A 20,919-nucleotide genomic window follows, 5' to 3' on the forward strand; every position below is an offset into this window, starting at 1 on the left:
TAGGCTTATAAAAAGTTCATTTATTTTTTCTTCTTTTAAGTTCATCATTTCTGATACATAGTTCTACTTTTCTAGTGTGTGCAAGTAAGTTTCTACTGTCATTAATCAGAAATGGTCAGAATCAGAATTTTAAAAAAATAAAGCCTTCTCGCCAAAGTACAGTGGCACTCCAGAATGCTTAGCTGGTGCTGCACAAATACTTGGCTCTGTAGATTTCCCTAAGACTCAGCTCTGTGTTAAGATACTTGGATTCACTCTTCAAAAATAGCTTCCGTGCTCTAGAGGGAATGCATGTGAAGTAACTGTAATGAGACTATTTTTAAAAACAGAATTTCAGGGCAGCCCGGGTGGCTTAGCAGTTTAGCGCCGCCTTCAGCCAGGGTGTGATCCTGGAGATCCTGAATCGAGTCCCATGTCTGCATGGAGCCTGCTTCTCCCTCTGCCTGTGTCTCTGCTTCTCTCTCTCTCTCTCTCTGTCTCTAATGAATAAATAAAGTCTTTAAAGAAATAAAAATAAAAACAATTTCAATTGACAAAAATCCCAGATATTATAGAGAAGACTGATGTGGCCACATCCATAGTATTTCCTTAAGAAAATTATGACATTGGCAGTGTCCAGGAGAAAATAAATATGTTTTAATTTCATAAATAAGGAAATACAGGATTTAGTTATGGCAGAATTAATTTACCTAATTCCCACAAATGTATGATATTTTTTGAAAAATTTGTGAAAGATTATTTCCTTGAGGCCATTTATCACAGAACATTAGAACATTCCAAAAATATACCTAAAATGGACTTTTCAAGATTCAGGAGGCTTAACTGGAATTGATTACTAACGAACAAATAAATGTGTTAAGAACTTCACATGTGTTTTATGCCTTTAGAGGATCAATCTTCACAATTCAACTGTGGTCTTGGAGACATACTCATTTCTGTTTTCTTTTAAATGTATATATATATATATATAATATATAATATATATATTATATATATATATAATGCTGCAAACACATGCTTTAATAAGAGTAGCAATATCAAAAATACTCAAAGCAAGAGCTATGTTTGAGCTATAAAAATTCCCTTGTGTTTAGCCTAACATTGTTGCTTTTGAGTCTGAAATTTTTTTAAATATGTTATACTGATAATAGGCATTTTATAGTCTATAGGCAAAGTGAATATTCCATTGGCTGGTATGTAATATGTGTCTGATTGATGACACGACTCATCTAGCTAAATAAATAGTCAAATATATGTGTGTCTAAATTTTTGTTTGTTTTCTTAGAAAGTTATAAGATCACCAAAATTGTCTTTAAAATCCAACCCAATGAGCATTTTTCAGTTTTTTCTCGCTTCCACTAACAGATGGACACGAGTGCATATATTGACTCAGCACTATTAATTGCTGTTGTCTGGAGGTTCAACTTCCACAGAACTTCTGGTGATACTCTCATTTCTGTGATTGCATTTCTCTTCTTGCTGGTTTCTTCTCTCTGTAATAAACAGCAAGGGATTTCCTTTCCCCAAGCTTGGATGGCTGCTACATGCCCTCCTTTGGGAATCTCAACTCTTCATGGATTTAGAATATATAGAGAGATATACTGAAATGACTCCTTTATCTAGCTCTGTCACCTGGATGAGTTATACTTCTAAGTGCCATCTATTTTTCTTGCTCTATGACTTTGTGCTTATATTCTCTGCTATAACTGAAAAAGGCACATTGACAATATGTGACAAGATTCCAGTAAATGAAAATCCAAACATAAAATTGATTAGTATTTCTTATATTTCAAAAATTTGCTACAGTATCCTTTAACTATGGAATTTCAATAGCTTTAAGGTTTTATTAGTATCATTTCATCTCTTCATAAATAAATTGCCTCTCACCTTAATTAGTAACTTATTTATCACCAACTCTCTATACAGAATTGTAGATATAAGGTTCTAGGAACTTATAAAAATTAAAGATAAGTAATAAAGATAATAATTTAGTAATTTGCTAATTAAGATATACCCTTCTATATCACAATAACAATTTCAATTTTCTCTGTGTAGTGCACAAAGTGAGGATAATAAATAAGGTGAAGTTGGCTTTTTTATGTATAAGAAGACAACTCCCCTTACAGTTATTTTTTTTTAAAGATTTTTTATTTACTTATTCATGAGAGACACACAGAGAGAGGCAGAGACACAGGCAGAAGGAGAAGCAGGCTCCTCGCTGGGAGCCTGATGTGGGATTCGATCCCAGTATGCTGGGATCATAACCTGAGCAAAGATAGCCGCTTGACCACTGAGCCACCCAGGCATCCCTCCTCTTACAGTTATAACAGGTAATTGACAGAAAGGATTTATGATAAAGGCTGTTTCATCATAAAAAAGGCAACAAATCATGGGCTGATTCTGAATGTGAATGTAGTTAAAAAGCTCATTTAATGGAAAGAGAAGAGCTGGGTTTTATCTCCCCGTTTCATCTCATGCCACTTTTGTGCTTATTTCCTTTGCTCTTGCAATCCCTTCTAATGGTTTCTCAAAATGGTCCAAATTCTTTTTTGCCCAGGGTGTCTGCTCACTGTATCCCTCTGATTGAAACACCCTTCCTCCCACTCTTCACTTGGATAATGCTCACTCATATTTTGGAAACTCCCTTATTTGCCCTTCCAATCTAAGCGAAGTCCTCCTCATTATTCTTTTTCATTCCTCATTGTTTTTTATTCCACTTCAGCTTTTTTCAAAATTAATCATGTATTTCCTTGTGTGTTTATCTTCCTATAAACTGCAAGTTCCATGAAGCCAGGGAAAATATTTTATTGTTGTAACTGTAGTGTCTAGAACATTGTAAATTGCTCAGTATTTATTGAATGAATGAAATAGTTCTTAATTACAGGAATTTCAACTGTCTAAATAATTCTTGCAAAATGGTTAAAGTGGAGCATAGGATAAAATCTTGACACATTTTTCTGACAAATTCATATTACAAAGAGTAAGTGAAACAACATAAATATCCACTTTTTAAAAATTTTTTTAAATTTTTATTTATTTATGATAGTCACAGAGAGAGAGAGAGAGGCAGAGACACAGGCAGAGGGAGAAGCAGGCTCCATGCACCGGGAGCCCGACGTGGGATTCGATCCAGGGTCTCCAGGATCGCGCCCTGGGCCAAAGGCAGGCGCCAAACCGCTGTGCCACCCAGGGTTCCCAATATCCACTTTTCTTGATTTAGACATGAGTAAATACTTCTTAGTGATAAGAACCTTGGAGGCTATAGCATTGGGAAAGGAAGTGATTACTAAACATTGTTATAACATTATATACATATACTCATCTGTAGAATGGGAGCAAGATCTGTTCTGCTAATATTCTAGAGTCTCTGTGAAGGCCAAATAAGCAAAGGTATATCAGAAAGCTTGTAAAGCTGTATACAACTATAAGATGGTAGTTTGAGGACGTGATATTTAAACTTAAATAAATAAATTAGATCTATTCTCAAAAGATATAATTTTTATATAATACATAAATTATATCTGTTATTTAGATAAATAACAAATATAAGCCAAATAAGGTAAAGAACTTCTAAAAATATAAGTGAAGTGGGTCAAGGCACTTTATTTTAGCTCTGATAAAATAAATGTTAATTATAGAAAATGTATACAGTTAAGATCTAAAAAAAAAATAAAATTTCCCTCAATTTTCCCTTGGAAATAATACTTTTTAAAGTTTTATAGATATCTTGACACTTAATTTTTGTTTTTATTAATGAAAATGGTATAATTTTCTAAAACTGCTTTGTAATCTTTTTACTTCATGCTAGAACTATTCATTCATTCTTGCATGTCTTCACTGATCCAGTAATTATCTATCAAGCCCCTACTCTATGTAAAGTATCACATTTGTTACTGGGAAGACAGTGGTGGTCAAGAGAGAAAATAACCAAAAATTACTCCATTAAACATTTAGTTATAGTACTAATAAATGATAGGGGAGAGGTATATGCACACTTAATGGAATGTGTGACCTTGCTGGGAACTAGGAGGTCAGGGGAGGCATATCTTAGCTGGGATTTGAAAGATAGGGAGGAATTAAGCAAATGATCTGAAAGGGCATAATAGGCAAAGAACTTACTGTAAGAAAGTACTTGCAAGTATGATTTTTGGATGGGGACAGATATCAAAGCATCATTAAAAAGTGGAATTCTGAACATAGTCTTGAAATAATTCTAGGTAAGGGGGAAAAAGGGAACAACAGAAAAGATTTGTTAAAGAAATCAAAGAACAGGAAGTTTTTTCATACTCAGATTATAAAAGAATGCCTAAAAATTATGAAAGAAGGAACATAGAATAAAAAATGTTTTATTCAAGGACCATTTAAATATGTCACAGTTTGGGGGACCTCTGATCTCCTTAAATAATTCAATTGGGATATCAAGTTGAGCTTGATATAATCATTCCCTACCTGTTGGAAATAGATGCTTATGGAGTAAGTTATTGTATAGATGCCATGAGCCCAAAGCATGTACCACATACCATCTTCATAGATGTGTCTCTGAATTATTTTTCACATGTATTTAGATGGGTGCTATGCTTAATAAAATACAAGTACTTTTAAAAGCATTACTTTTCCTTAGTAGCTATACTATCTATTTGTCTGAATTATGTCACTGATCCCTCAGCCACTTCTCTCTTGGATTATTGGCATGCTTTCCAATCTTATCTGCCATTATCCTTAATGAAGTTCAGTGTTGATATAGAGAATCTTTCTAATATCCTGATTTCTTGGCTGCTTTACCTACTTTTCCCAGTGATCCTTCATTCTAAAACTGCTATTTATTCCTTATCTTAATAGTCAAATTCAATAATTTCCAACTCAGGTCCTTCCATGTTGGGAAGATCTCCACTGACAGACAACTGTCTTTCAGAATATTCTAAGAATTAATAAATACATATATTTATATTTACATAATGATTTATGACTTATAAAACATCCTCTCCTGCATTATCCCTTAGATCTTTCAGTAGACATCTCTCATGCAGTCCTTTTCTGCAATTCTGACAACTGACAGAGTTGAGGGTTTAGTTCATATCTATTTTGTGCCAGTCTCAGCCTCTTGATTGTAATACTATCAGCTAGAAATGCCTTTGGGCACTCCCCGTGTTGTAGGGTGGGGGGTGGTAAGCTTCTCACAGACAGCTCTCTTTCCAAACCTGTTTTACAACTGAACCAACTCTGCAGTTCTTAAATATGATTGCAAGATGACCTTCAGCAACAACTATGAGAAAACTTTGAAAAAATAGAAGTTTATTACTTACACCACCTAGAAATTACACAGTAGACCTGGGGCCACGTGGTGAGGTGGGGAGTAGGGGTTGTGCAGAGGTCCAGGAAGTTCTGCTTTCATTGGAGTTGAGGACGCAGGTCTAGGGTTTCAAGGGCTCACTCTTTACTGGTGAATTTAAAACATGAGTGGGAATTTGAAGCATGAGAATAAAGATTAAAAAAACAACAACAACAAAACAAACTAGTGGCCAAAATGGCCAATTACTGAAAAAGATCTCAAACAAAGGAGCTTCAGTGTGGGGAGGTGTGCTGGCTCTGTAGCTGGTCATGGGACTGACAATGTGTTTGTAGGAGATAACTGTCTTTAGAGTAGATACCTCATCAATCAAAATGTAAACTGAGCCCTCATATGACAGTAAAAGAGTGAAAAAAACAACTGCCAGCGCTTATACTACAATATCTCTGAATTATAATGGTATTAGAGAGCCTATAAGATCACAAGAACCTTACTCATATGTTAAAATTTAGGAAAATTACTTTGCATATTCTATATGAGCCACAAAGCAAACCAACTTTTTGCAAGCAAATCATGCAAACATTAGACTTTTGCCTATTGAAGCACTGACTGAGCCAAAGGTAGTATAGAAGGGAAGGGGGTCTTAAAAGGTGAACAGATTATAACAGGTGACACATACAGTGCTAGAATTGGGGGGGGGGGATGACTGTGATAAGCAGTTAACATTTTACTACTAAACATGTTATGGTGTTTCATAAACCTTAAGACATCACTGGAAGTAATCAACTTCTATTCTGCATCCTCACTGGCTTAGAGCCAAAAAAGTTTTCTAATTCACAGTTAAAGATTTAATAGATTCTCCATAAATGTTGATTAGTTGGCTCATTTTTTTTTTTAGGATTCTGCTATTTCAATAATAAATGTCAGAATAGAGTACTGTATAAATGAATTGCTACCTAAGGAAGATAGCTACAATTCTAATGGCAGGGAGATATCCTAAAACTTAAGAAAACATTGAGTAAGTGAGTGAGTGAGTGAGTGAGTGTGTGTGTGTGTGTGTGTATGTTCTAAGGCACAGAATGATTTTTTTTTTAGTGCCATTCTTTTAGTAACCCATTCATTCATTCATGGAACACATATTTATTGGAACCCTACTTTTTGCCACGCACTGGGCTAAGATCTTGCCGTATAAGGATGAAACGGGACATTCTTAGCTTCCAGTCTAGGTTAGGTGGGAGGGAGACAATTCAAACAGGAATGGTAGTGCACAGCTATTAGTATTATATTAGAAAAGCTGAAACAATGGCTAATCTAGTATGAAGGGATTCAAGGAGAAGTTTCATGGAGAAAAGACCTATAACCTGAAACTTAAGGGATGAGTGTCACATGACAGATCTTAAATAGGCTTGAGGAGAGCAGTGAGGAGATTGAGTAAAGCATTTCTTGAACTGGGGCCAGCAGCGAGAGCAAGGTACATTTGATGGCAAAGCTAATTCAACTGCAACACCATGGCCAGGGAATGGCGAGCCATAATGCAGGAGAGGCCGGAGGGGATTGGAGGGTCTTACAAGCCATATTGAGGGCTCATGGGAAGCAGTTGCTGGGATTTTAAGCAGACATTTGGCAAGATCATTACTGGATGCATTTAAAAAGTTCTCCTGGCTTGTTTTTTTGTTTGTTTGTTTGTTTGTTTGTTTTGTTTTGTTTTGTTTTGCGTTTGTCTGTCACTATATTGATCATCAGGCCTGGTTCTTGATGACTCCAGACACTGCCCTTCTCACTCAGGGCTGTAGAGTGCATTTATCATAGGTTTTTAGAAGTAGTTTGTAGATATTTCTTAATGAATTCTCCTATGACTTTTGTAGTTATTATTTAATTACCAAACACTGGAGCAAGACAATAAACTTCAAAGTAAAATGACTCCAGGGGAGGAGGCCAAGAAATAAAGGTACCAACTAATTTTGCATAATTATATTGGCCCAAAGAGGCTGATTAGTGTAAAATGTGAAACCATCTAGGCAGGAAAACACGATGGTTCTCTAAGGCCTCAGAAACTGCAAACCAGGCACGTTTTAGAATTGAGATAATATAGATTCTGACTAAAAGTTTGTTCACTGATATAAAGAATGCAAGCACAAATTCAGGAGTTCTGCTTTGCTGTTCTTCTGAGGAGCTTGGGGTTCATTGTCCTAAGAGACTGCTGCTTTTGCAATTCCGCCTGAGTCTACCATCAGAAAGAGGCAGAACACTTGACTGCAGACTTGCAAGAAATAGCGGTTCAGACTTAGTGCCAGGAACATGCAAGCGAGCGAGGCAGCCTGAAGACTGGCTGTTTCCCACTTCAAGTGCTTCTCAGTTCAGTCGTGGGAAGAATGAGTTTCATGGGCTCTCCTGTCCTGTCTTCTGAGCCATGGAGTTTCCCTTTATGCCCACTTGCTCCTGACTTTCTATCCCTATGAAAGGTATATTCAGATGCAATTTTATTGAGACCTCATGAAACTAAGTAGAAGCCTTAAGCATCAAGATTGAGAATTCATGCACCATACTGAATTGATACAGAATTCTAAATGTCAGATGTTATGGTCAGGGAAGCCCAAGTTCGTGAATAGGAGGGTCATAGTCAGTAGTTTAATATTCATCTGCTTAGGGGTTGTGTAAAAGGAAAAAAAAATAAACAGAAAATACTTAATGACTTTTTTGAAAAGATTTTATTTATTTATTCATGAGAGACACACACAGAGAGAGAGAGAGAGAGGCAGAGACACAGGCAGAGGGTGAAGCAGGCTCCATGCAAAGAGCCCAACGCAGGACTCGATCCTGGATCTCCAGGATCATGCCCTGGGCTGAAGGCAACCACTGAGCCACCCAGGCTGCCCTTAATGACTTCTTTATCAAAGAATAACCCTTCTCAACTTTTAGGATTTTAAATTGGTTAAATAATGTAGATGTACCACACAGATCCTTGTTGTGAGGGAGCTTCACGTTCTAGTTTATTTATTTCATTAGAGAATATTGATTGAGTGCTTATCAGATACCAGAGTATACAAAATAGATAGGGATTTCATTATCTTTTATGTGAATTCCCACAAATACCTTCTGGACTTTCCCTGCCTCCAGCAAATGTTCCTTCTAGTCCAACCTCCTGACGACCAATTGCCAGAATTAGTCCTTCAAAACACAAGTCAGATTTCATCACTGCCCTAGTGAAACATTTTAACAGCTCCCATTGGCAATTGAATGAAACCCAAATGCTCTTTCTATTATCTGCTTGCATTTCTAGGTTTGTGTCCTAATACTCTCTTTTGTGCTCTGTTCCAGCAAGACTAGAGATTTAGGCATAATTATCCTTCCATGCTTTCACATGTGCTACTTCCTTGATCTTGATTGAATGCACTTTCTTCCCTTTTTCTGCTTTTGCTCTAGGCAGTGGAATATATACTAAAGACACTTCCCGTTGCCTTAACTTTCATTTCTCCTGAAAGTATCACCTTTAAGAACAATAAGCTGTTCTGTAGTATCCTGGTTTTAATAACCCAGTTTGTGTTCATTCTCCTAATACTGTTTATCATGTATGGATACTCTGGTGAGGACGATGGGGTCAGAAGAGATGATCAATGGGTATGAGAAGAAGAACGATGTAGAAGGAGGTCTTTGTGAAGAGGATTCAATTGAGGAAGCAGACAGAACATTGGAGAAGCCCTTAAAGAAGCTTCCAATGCACTGCCAATACTGACTAACTCTATCCACTCAAAAGGCTCGACAGATCACGTCTCTTTTGGCTGAGATCTTATACATATTTCTACCTCTTTAAGTCATCATCATCCCTCTACCATATGTAGTCATTAATAATTGTCATTGAGGATTACAAATAATATACACATACTATGTATACAACCAACTGTGCCTGAAGGAATAAGTAGGTGGATAAAAGAGATAAAGGCAATATAATCTATGGGAAAACACATATAAAGTCATGGAGATGTAAATGTATGTGTGTCTTCAGACCATGATACAAATTCACTGTGACTACAGTGAGATAAGCACAGAGGACATAATATTTATTTAATGATGTTTCTGATCAAGCATCATGGTGTTAGGTACAAATATCCTTAAATACAGTAGACTCTGCAACTTAATGAAGCAATGCAAGACTGTAAACTCCACAAGAACAGAGACTGTGTCCTTGACTTTGGTAGTCTGGTACTAGTGTTTCATTTCTGGTTCTCTTACCTTCTGTGATAAGCAAGGACACTCCACTGTTTGTAATCAGCTGTGTCCTGTATATCTGAGAACATTCTTAATGTGTATTCACAATCTGGGGATTTGTTTTTTTTTATAATAAATTTATTTTTTATTGGTGTTCAATTTGTCAACATACAGAATAACACCCAGTGCTCATCCCGTCAAGTGCCCCCCTCAGTGCCCGTCACCCATTCACCCCCACCCCCCGCCCTCCTCCCCTTCCACCACACCTAGTTCGTTTCCCAGAGTTAGGAGTCTTTATGTTCTGTTTCCCTTTCTGACAATCTGGGGATTTGGAGGGAGGATGGGAGTTTTGCCTTTTTCCTTCACCTGGCATTGATTATTCCAGATTTTCTGAATAAGTCAAGGGTCTGTTCCTAAATATTAAAAATTCTTATTTTCCAGGAAGTTGGATGGTTGGTATGAAGAGTTCAAAACTAGGGAGATCCTCTTTCCTAAAAATTAAATAAATTTTAAGTAACGGGCTTTTTTCTGTGACAATAAAAACTGCTTTGTTTAACTAAAGCAAGGTGATCTGTTCAAGAAATTGAAAAATGTTTCCTTTTATTTTCTTTGGTTTAGCAACATAATAGTTGAAAAGTACTTCTCAATATAAATATAGATTATGCTCAAGTCAACTTGAGTACCTATTTTTTTTTAAAGATTTTATTTATTTATTTATTTGAGAGAGGGAGAGAGAGAGAGAGAGAGAGAGAGACAGAGCATGAGCAGAGAGGAGAGGGAGAAGCAGGTTCCCTGCTGAGGGGTATGGGGCTTGATCTCAGGACTCTGGGATCATGACCTAAGCTGACAGCAGACGCTTAACCTACTGAGCCACCCAGGTACCCCTAAAGTTTTAATACTGGTATAAATATAGAGTCAACATGTGGTTTTTAGATTTCTGCCTTTTTACACAGTAGGATTATCATTTTCTTCTCTCAGATAATCACACTAAAATATTTTTTAAAGTATTATAGCGCATCAAGAGATCATATAAATAAGTTATATGAAAACCAACGAAAAATTAATCATAAAACTTAAAATCCTCAGGGGATACTATTATAGTTGTGGGAGCAAACATCCTGTTCTCATTTACCCTTTAATCAGCTCTTTTACCAGCATGTACAAGACCTAAGTAAGCTTTGTTTTACTCATAAAATATGACACAAGTAATCTATATTTCAAGTTGACATTATTTTCCTATAGAAAAACATTTTTCCATTCCATCCATATGTTTTGAGTCTGGATTGCTATATTCACCATATTTAGAACCAAGATAAATGCAGAATATCCCTAGGCAAGCTTTACAAAGCCTCTTAGACATTAAGGCAAATAGCATTCCAAAGACAAGGCTATCTTCATGAGATTAAAACAACTTTCAATGTCAATGGGCATGATGAGACAAAATGAACAATGTGTTAACACTAAAAGGACATGGCATTTGTCCTTCCAAGATGAAACCCATTAAAGTCATTTTTTAAAAAGCATGGCCCAGTTACAATGAAATGAAGGAAGTTAGCAAGTTGTTATGCGGGTGTTGCTGCACATATGATTTGCACATAATCAGAAATTCTAATCATAAGAGGCTGCGGGAGCATTGTAATTGCAGAAGAGGGAGGGGCACTGGGTGTCAAACTCTCAGGAGGGAAATGGAGATTTATCACCTTAGCGGTGAGGCAGGTGAATGATGGATGGGGTAGCTTACTGTCACTCCAGTGAATTTAGTGAGGAAGTGAAAGGCAGCCTTGGGGGGTGTATGGAGAAAGAGCTGGGATTTATGAACTGAAATATGTATTATAATGGAGTGGATTTCAGGAATCCCAGTCTCACTTCAGCCACAGTTACAGCATTATGGATGAGCTAAGCTCAGACAGGGTTGTAATGAGATATTTCAGGCCAACTGAATGTGTGTTATCATCGTAAACCACACAGAACATATCTGCGGGCATTACAAATCCATGAAGGTGAAGACATAATTATACATTAAGTCTTTCTTTCTGTCATAGAGATATTTGCTAAAGAACATGTTAACAAAATTACATTTGTTGTCTTCTGCTTCCTGAGCCTGTGTACCATTACACTTAGTTATGCATGATGATTGATGTTTAGAGACAGTCACAGGGAAGAGCAAAAAGCTCCCAAGGGGAAAACTAAGAATAAGGAGCCTCCTGGCTTTGCTGCTCCCTTTCCTTGTCCTAAGTATTTCATAAGGTGAGCAAGGTCGATTAGCAACAGGTGAACTTCAAGGTCCTTCTTGTTCTAGGATTCCATGAAATGAAAAAAGGACTATGACTATTTCATGCCAAAACTACAAACTGACTCCAGACTTTTCATTGAAGAACAAAACAAAAAATATAAAATAATAACAGCAACTTAATACCAAATCCTGAAACTATGAAAACATTGGCATGCAACTTAAACAAAATACCAAGTAGATTTATTGATTTTTGTTAAATTTGTTTATGTGTTTTTATGCAAGTATATCCTATATCTACATGTCTGAGATAAAAATCACACTGTGTCTCTGTTTATGTTAAAAATATTTTATTGGGGCACCTGGGTGGCTCAGTCAGTTACGGGTCTGCCTTCAGCTCAGGTCATGATCTCAGTGTCTTGGGATCAGGCCCCATTTGGGGGTTCCTGCACAGTGGGAAGTCTGCTTCTCCCCCTCCCATTGCCTCTCCCTCTCTTGTGCTCTCTCTCTCTCTCTCTGTCAAATAAATAAATAAAATCTTTAAGAAAAGTAAAAAATAAAAATGTTTTATTACTCACCAAATAGGATGCCTATTATCAAAAAAAACTCCAGGAAATAAGAAATGTTGGTGGGGAGAGAAATTGGAACCCTTGGGCACTGTAAATGATGAAGCTGCTGTGGACAATGGTATGACTATTCCTTAAAAAATTAAATATAGAATGACCACATGATCTAGCAATTCCTCTCCTGGGTATACACCCAAAAGAAATGCAAGCAGGGACTTAAATCAATATTCGTACATCCATGTTCATAGTAGCATTATTCATAATAGCCAAAAGGTAGACAAAACCCAAGTGTCCATTGATGGATGAACAGATAAACAAAATGTGGTGTATGCATGTGATGGGATATTACTCAATCTTAAAACGGAAGGAAATTTAACACATACTACAACAGGGATGAACCTTGAAGACGTTATATAAGTGAAATAAGTCATTCACAAAGGGACAAATATTGTATGATTCTACTTACATGAGGTACCTGGAGTAATCAAATTTTTAGAGACAGAAAAGAGAATGGGTGTTGTTGGAAGGAGGGAGAATGGGAAGTCAGTGTTTAATGAGGACAGAATTTCAGTTTGGGAAGATGAGAAATTTCTGGAGATGAGTGGTGCTGATGGATACACAGCAATGTGAATGTACTTATTGCTACTGTACACATAAAAATAGTTAAAACAGTACATCTTAAGTTACATATATTTTACCACAATAAGAAATATTCTTTTTTTTAATAAGAAATATTCTAATGACAAAAAAGTAATTTGTATAGAAGTCCCAATTATTCTTTAGAAACTGAATCATTTTAGTTAGCTTTCTGTTCTGACCAGATTTGGGGGCAATTTCTGTTTCAATGTTTTTATTATAAGGGAAGCTGTTACCAGAAAGTGGGGGAAATAGATGGTTGGTAAGCAACAGCAGCAAATACTCTCCATGCCATGACTCCAAAGCAGCATGCAGGGCTGAAGTAGGTGGAAAAGCTACAAAGACAGGTCAAGGAGTAAGGATTGTCAGTCAACACAGGCAGAGAGGCTATGGAATTTAGAGGAAGATCAGGAGGGCTTTTGTAAATAACAAGTTTTAGTTTCCAAATCTCCTTCTCCAACCATAAGAGGTGGATTCATCAGATATTATTATTATTTTTTTTATATTATTTTTTTTAACTTTTTTATTTATTTATGATAGTCACAGAGAGATAGAGAGAGAGGCAGAGACACAGGCAGAGGGAGAAGCAGGCTCCATGCACCGGGAGCCCGACGTGGGATTCGATCCCGGGTTTCCAGGATCGCGCCCTGGGCCAAAGGCAGGCGCCAAACCGCTGCACCACCCAGGGATCCCAGATATTATTATTTTTGAATTGACTTCTGTCATCACATATCTATTTTCTTTCTGTTTATTAGTTTACATATTTTTGTTTCTCCCTCTGGATTATAAGATCTTTTAGAATACAATTGATGCTATTTTTATTCCCAACTTCCTTTTAATTCATGATAAATATATTCTTGTTAATGAATGAATGAAGGAAGGGAAATGAAGCAATTAAGTTTGTCAATCAAGCAATTAGAACATATCTAAATGAATTATTTGAGCCACCTACTCAATTCAGGAAAAGACATTCAAAATATTTTTTTAATATACAAGTACAGAATAAAATATAAACTCTGGTGAGTTGGAGCTGCCACAAAATAACAGGATGTACTGAGAACAACACAGTAAGATAATAAAAATAATAATAGTTAACATTCATTTAGCATTACTAAATGCCAGACTCTATATTAAGCACTTTAATGGATTCTATCTTTTTTTCTAAGATTTATTTATTTATTTGAGGGGGGCAGAAGGAGAGGATCTCAAATAGACTTCTCACTGAGCACAAAGTCTAACACAGGGCTCCATCTCATGACCCTGAGATTATGACCTGAGCTGAAACCAAGAATCGGACTCTCAATCAACGAGCCACCCACGCACCCCATGGATTCTCTTTTTAATCTTCACAGCAAATTTGGAAGTATATATTCTTATTTTATAGGCAGAAGAATCCAAAGAGATATGGTTAAGTAATTTTTCCAAAGCCACGTTCAAAATTTTTAAGTTGATTATTTAAACCCAGAGAATTGAATCCAGATACTATAGAATTTTAAGATGAGTACATGTTTCTTAACTGGTGATGTCATGAAAAGCAGACCAGGAGCACTTTGCACACTGTCAGGCTACCTAGCACATGTGACTACTTAATTCAAAATATGTGCTAACAATACAGTGATTGTTGGTGAGATCATGAATTTCACATCAATGGTCACAGATGATTGTGGAGTTTTTTTTTTAATTTTTAAAGGAGTGAACATTTTAGTTGTTTTCAGTAGTGAAATAGTTATTTATTTATTTATTTATTTATTTATTTATTTATTTAGAAATAGTCATTTAATCTTTGTCAGGGAACATCTGCAAGCTTTTTGCAGATTGCAAGGTGAACAGATACATATTTAATATAAAAGTGACAGGCCTATTTTTGCAAAAAAGGAGCTAAAATATTTCCTTAAGGAAAAGATCAGTTAAAAGTAACTATTTTTAATAAAATACAAGTGATTTAACCATTTGAAATGTGTTACTTAGCTATTAATGCCAAGGAATTAAGTATACACTAGTTCCCAGTATAAGTGCTCATTTGAACATATCTCTTACAAAGCATGGCAAAGTTTGTATAATGTAAATTCAGCCTTCCATTTGGCTTTTCAATATGCTAGATATACATGGTGTATAATAATGCCAACTGAATGTACATTCATTGGTAATTAGTATCTAGCCCATTTTATTCCTTTGCTTTAGTGCAAGACCACAAAGACCTAGCTTATAGATTCATTCCTCCAAAGGTCACTTTGTTCCACATGAAGAAAATATTGTTGCAAAAAGTCATTCTATGCACCTCTTTCTTTCTTTCAAAAATTTTATTTATTTGACAGGGAGAGAGAGAGAGAGAGAGAGAGAATGAGAGAGCATGACCAGAGGTAGGGGCAGAGGGAGAAGTAGACTCCCTACTGAATGGGGAGCCTGAGGTGGGGCTCGATCCTGGGACCCTGGGATCATGACCTGAACCGAAGGCAAATGTCCAACTGACCGAGCTGCCCAGGTACCCCCATTGTTTGTACCTTTAATCTTTTTAACTCTTATCTACATGTGTCATATTGTGTTGGACAAGACATTTTCTACTGTGGAAATACAGCACAACTAAATAGAGCAAACAAAGACTACCACTCCATTCTCACCAGGTTACTCAAAATGCATGCCTTGATTTATTGGTAATATTTTTACTTAATTTTCGTATTTTTTAATAAAGTCAATTTAATCTATATATATACATATGTGTATATATATGTATATATATATAAGATTTTATTTATTTATTCATAAGAGACACAGAGAGAGAGGGAGGCAAAGACACAGGCAGAGAGAGAAGCAGGCTCCATGCAGGGAGCCTGATGTGGGATTCAATCTCGGGACTCCAGGATCACGCCCTGGGCCGAAGGCAGACATTCAACTGCTGAGCCACCCAGGCATCCCCAATCATTATATTTTATTTTAAAATTTGTTTTAATAAAAGAAACATGCAGAAAAAAGAGTATACAATGATTATACATCTGAATAATTTATTATGAAGGGAATATTTCCATTTAATCACTCCCAAGGTAAGCACGATCTTACTTTCTAAGACTATGGTCTGTTTTTCCCCAGGCATCTGGCTGCTATACTCACATTTTTGTTGGTCTATACCAGGGATAGAAATTGCTGCATCAAAAGGTAGGATTATATTTGATTTTAAAAGAACACCAAACCACTTGTAAAACTGGTTATTTTATTTTCCATTTTTGTAACAGTACCTGAGAGTTCCCATTACCTACATCTTTGCCAGCCTTCTTATAAGCAACATGGAGTTATTTTATTTGTTGTGTTCGTCTGACAAATGTTTTCTTTTCATTAGAGCATTTCGTACATTTGTATTTCATAAATTGATGTTTTGTGATATAAATCTATAATATCACTATTTGCTTAATATATGTTCGACCTACCTCTTCCTCTCATTCATGAGTCCATCCAAAGGTATGCTCTGCTTTCATGCCTTCTCAGTCACTTCTAGCTTTATCTGAGGCCCTGGAGAGAAAAGCAGTCCCAATTACAATTTTTATAAACATTCTACTGTATATGTTCATATATATATATATATAATTTGAGAGAGAAAGAGAGAGCACATGAGATTGCATGTGTGGTAAGGTGGGAACAGAAGGAGAGAATCTTAAGTAGACTCTGTGCTGAGCATAGAGTCTGATACAGGGCTCTATCTCATGACCCTGAGATCATACCTGAGCTGAAACCAAGAGTCTAACTCTTTACCAACTGAGCTATCCAGGTGCCCCTGCATATGTTCATATATTAGTGCCTTTTATGTGCTAGACATTTTTATAAACCTTATCTCGTTTTCTCTTTAAAAAAATATTTGCAAGAGAAGAGGGAAGAAAAGAGGAGGGGTGGGGAGACAAGTCAGGTAATGTGACTGAGGCTAGACTGACAGATTTAGGAAGCTGGAGAGGGTATGGGCTCAAGTTTACTTAATCTCAAAGTCCATACCATTTTCGGAGCATCACAGTGCCTTTTACAGTAGCAGACTACTGACATTTGCTTTTTAAATAGGAAAGATTTAAAACATTTTATAATTCTACTTAACAAATGGCTGTATCTTTCTCTAAGAATATTTAGGTATAATTTTACAAACCTATATGTTTGGAAACCTATATGTCATATGACCCCCCTCCACACACACACTCTTATGTGTATATATACCTATAATACATATAATTTAAAATGTGCTCTTCCTCCTTTATTTATGTATATATTTGTATATGTGTTTATTTTTATGTATATATCTAAAATTTAGAATATATTTTCTTCTTTCTTTCCTTTAAAAAAATTATAATCAAAGAAGTCAACAAGTTATAAATACCTACTTTGAACTACTTCTTTTTTTATTTACTTATTTTTAATATTTTATTTATTTATTATTCACAAGAGACACACAGAGAGAGAGGCAGAGACATAGGCAGAGGGAGAGCAGGCTCCATGCAGGGAGCCCGATATGGGACTCTATCCTAGGACCCCAGGATCACATCCTGAGCCAAAGGGAGACGCTGAACTGCTGAGCCACCCAGGCGTTCCAGAACTACTTCTTAAATAAAAGACTTGTAATATAAAACTAAGGATTTTTAATATAAAACTAAGAAGATTTTGGGAAATCTAAAACTTCTAATAAATAATATTGACCTTGTTTCTTAAAATACTTCTGTTTTTTCCTCCTTGGCAAATGTTAACAGAAATTAAATGATTTACATGATTTGCAATATATGATGCTGCTAAACTGCAATATCTGAAAAGTGTTAACACAAAAAAAATTACACGTATTAATTTTGGCCGGAGTAACCTCAATCATTTTAAACATTAAAATAGCCAGTTACTATTGATACTTCTCGTTTTTAAATGTTAGCATTATACCTTTACTTATCTATTTTTTTTAATGTTTAAAATAGTCATAAGAACAGTCGTATTCCAATATCATTGTTTGCTTCCCATATTAAAAACCTTACTTTTGCCAGTGAGCTAGCTGACTACCATTACAAACTTAAGGTGAAATATTTCAGATTTTGTTTTTTCTTGTTGAGTGTAAGCACCCATTGGCTATTAGAAGTCACCAGGACATTTTTAGAGAATCACATCTGTCCATGGTCCAGGAAAGTAACACGTAAAACATCAACATCAGAAAGGCACGGGAGAAGTGTGAGTTCTTCCTTGGTCTGATGCTGAACCAGAATTCTCTGAGGATTGCATTGAGAGACTCCCTTTCCTTTCTCTCCCTCCCTGTATACTGCCTAGTACGCTAGTGTGCCCTTCGGTTCTTGCTCTCAATTTCTTTCCTCCAAGATTTCCTCTGCCAGGATTGTTACTGTTTGTAAGAAACATCCGGAAGAATTGGGCTGGGCTTTACCATTTCAAAGGATTTCCAGGTCAATGCTTTTCCTGTGATTTTAAAAGATGCAAACTTAATTTTACTATGGTGTTTAATGAACCTGTGATAAATATGAAAAATTCTATGCTTAAATTTAATGTAGGACCTGGATTCTTCATATTAAGGAATGATCGAGACATTAGGTCAGCTTTTCTTTGGAAAAGAAGTTATGCACAAGGAAAAAATATAGGAGGAATAAATAATTCCTATAATAAATAAATAAGGAATAAATAATAAGGAGGAAAAAATAATTATTTTGTGCCCATTTTGTGCTAGCTACTACACACACATTACCTTATTTAATACTTATTAACAATCTTAAGGTAGTGACTATCACCTCTGTTTTGCAGAGGAATAAGCGGTAATATTATTTATAGGCAGTGTACAAATAAGGAGTTCAGGATCAAGCTCAGGTAAGCCTGCTTCCAAAGCCCCTGCTCCTTTCACAAAAATATCTGCCTTGCCAGACTTATAACTAATGCTGATGCTTGTTAATAATCAGACAAATAATACAATAAATCTATGCAGGGAATTCTCTTCTAACCTATTTGTCTCCATGCATGGGAAACAGGAAGTAATAATGGTGGATAAGAGCACAATTTTGGATGTCAGCAAGCATAGATTTCAATCTTGACTCTAATACTGATTAATTACTTAACTTTAATATCTATTAGAGTATCAAACTAAAGTAGCCTCTGTGAGGCTCTGTTTTCTCATGTGTAAAATGGGAATAATAACAGCATCTAGATCATAAGGTTGTTATAAATAAGATAATGAAAATTAAGTGCTTAATACTGCATACATATAATAAGAGTGCAAAAACATTGCTATAATTATATTATCTGTTGTGAACTTTAACACATGTAAAAACAATTTAGAACAATTTGCTTTATTAGTAGCAAAAAAAAGATTAAGTTCTGATTTACCACTGTGCTATACCTTAAAAGTGTAACTGTGATGGGCTGGGACTCAGCAATACAGACATTTACCATCATTTAAAAACATAAGTAAAAATTAAAAAATCTAAAATAAAAACATAAGTAATCCCTAAATTGGGAATAAAAGCGTCAGTACAAGCACAAGTGCATTTGCTTGTCATTAACGGACATTAGACTGACAAAGTAACTAAAGAATTGAAATGTCCGTTTCTTCAATTCTTTGTTTGAATATTCCTCTGGATCTAGTAAGGATTACAAACCATGGATATCAATTGTAAATCCTCCTTAATGAAATCCAGGAGCTTACATGAGACTTTGAACCACTTGCAATTGTTTGGTTTAGAGCTTTCTGCAAACCAATGGTGCAGGAGGATTCCCCGCAACATAACAGCTACAGAAATGAACTATCAATAAATAACTTGTAGCTGTAAGGAACAAAGGGACTTACCCAGTTTAGCATTTTATTTCCGCTCAACAGCTATACAATTTCAAACTGGTGTCACTAAGGTTTTGTTTATAGGTTGTCATGACCACAGTTCCAAGAGCTGAGTTTTTTTAAGCACCTATGGTATCACAGCTGGGGTAATTTTCTTATCATTAATTTTAATTTCTTTCTCTCTCTCTTTCTCTTTGGCCTACTTTGCATAGTGACCTACAGAACATATCACCCTCTTATTCTTATCTAGGTCACAAACGGGAACAGGGAGAGATGTCATACTGCATTTAGTCTGTAGAAAAGAAGATTTTGTAATCTTTGGAAGAGATTGAAAGTCTAGTGTATCCAAAAAAAAAAAAAAAAAAAAAAGAAAGTCTAATGTATCCAATTTGGTTCCACAATGAATATCTATCATTTTACCTCTAAAATAAACCATTTAAGTAAAATATATTATGTGTGAATGCTTAATCCCCCTCCCATGTGATATAAGTCTAGTGGGAATATTTTTTTATAGTGTAACAAAATATTTTTTTATAGTGTAACAAAATATTTTTGAATTTTTTCAGAAATGTCTTACATAGTAATTTGTGTCTAGTTTACATTTGTCATTCATCCACAGAAGAACCTGTGACTTATAAAAGCCATCACTGTGTCTTATTTTGTTCCCATGAGGGGCAAGATTTAAAAATGAGCTGGACTGGGTTTCAATAAAACTTTATTTATGGGCTCTGAAATTTGATATCATATACTTTTTATGGTTCACAAAATATTCTTTATTTTTCCAAACATTTTAAAATGAAAAAACTTCTTATCTCATTTACCACACAAAAACAGTGGTGGGCTGGATTTGGCACTTGGGCTGGCTCTAATGTGCTTACTCTTGCACGAGATAATTAAATTAAAAATGGACATACTGTGCTCTTGATTTATAGAAACAAAGTGCACATCTATGAATATTTGTCTTACTTGTGCAAAGATAACCTGGCCATTCACTGAAAAGAGCATTCCCAAACTCTTCCACTAAAGTAGTGCAACAGGCTAATGCCTTCTTGACAAAGTAATAATCCTTTCTCAAATAGAGCTAAATCAATTTTTTTGTAAGTTACATAGATTTTATCTGATAGGAAAGAATCTATATTTATGGTCTGTCTTCTCTAGGGATACCAATGTATAATTTGTTTTGGTTCCAAAGACAAACTCATATTCTTGTATCATT

General features: G+C 35.6%; 1 pseudogene; it reads left to right on the forward strand.

Moving 5' to 3' along the window:
- The window catches only part of LOC121474795, a 106,563-nt pseudogene that overhangs the window by 62,688 nt on the left and 22,956 nt on the right, over nt 1-20,919 (forward strand).

This window comes from Vulpes lagopus, chromosome 13, assembly GCF_018345385.1.
Source record: "Vulpes lagopus strain Blue_001 chromosome 13, ASM1834538v1, whole genome shotgun sequence".
Classification (NCBI taxonomy): domain Eukaryota; kingdom Metazoa; phylum Chordata; class Mammalia; order Carnivora; family Canidae; genus Vulpes; species Vulpes lagopus.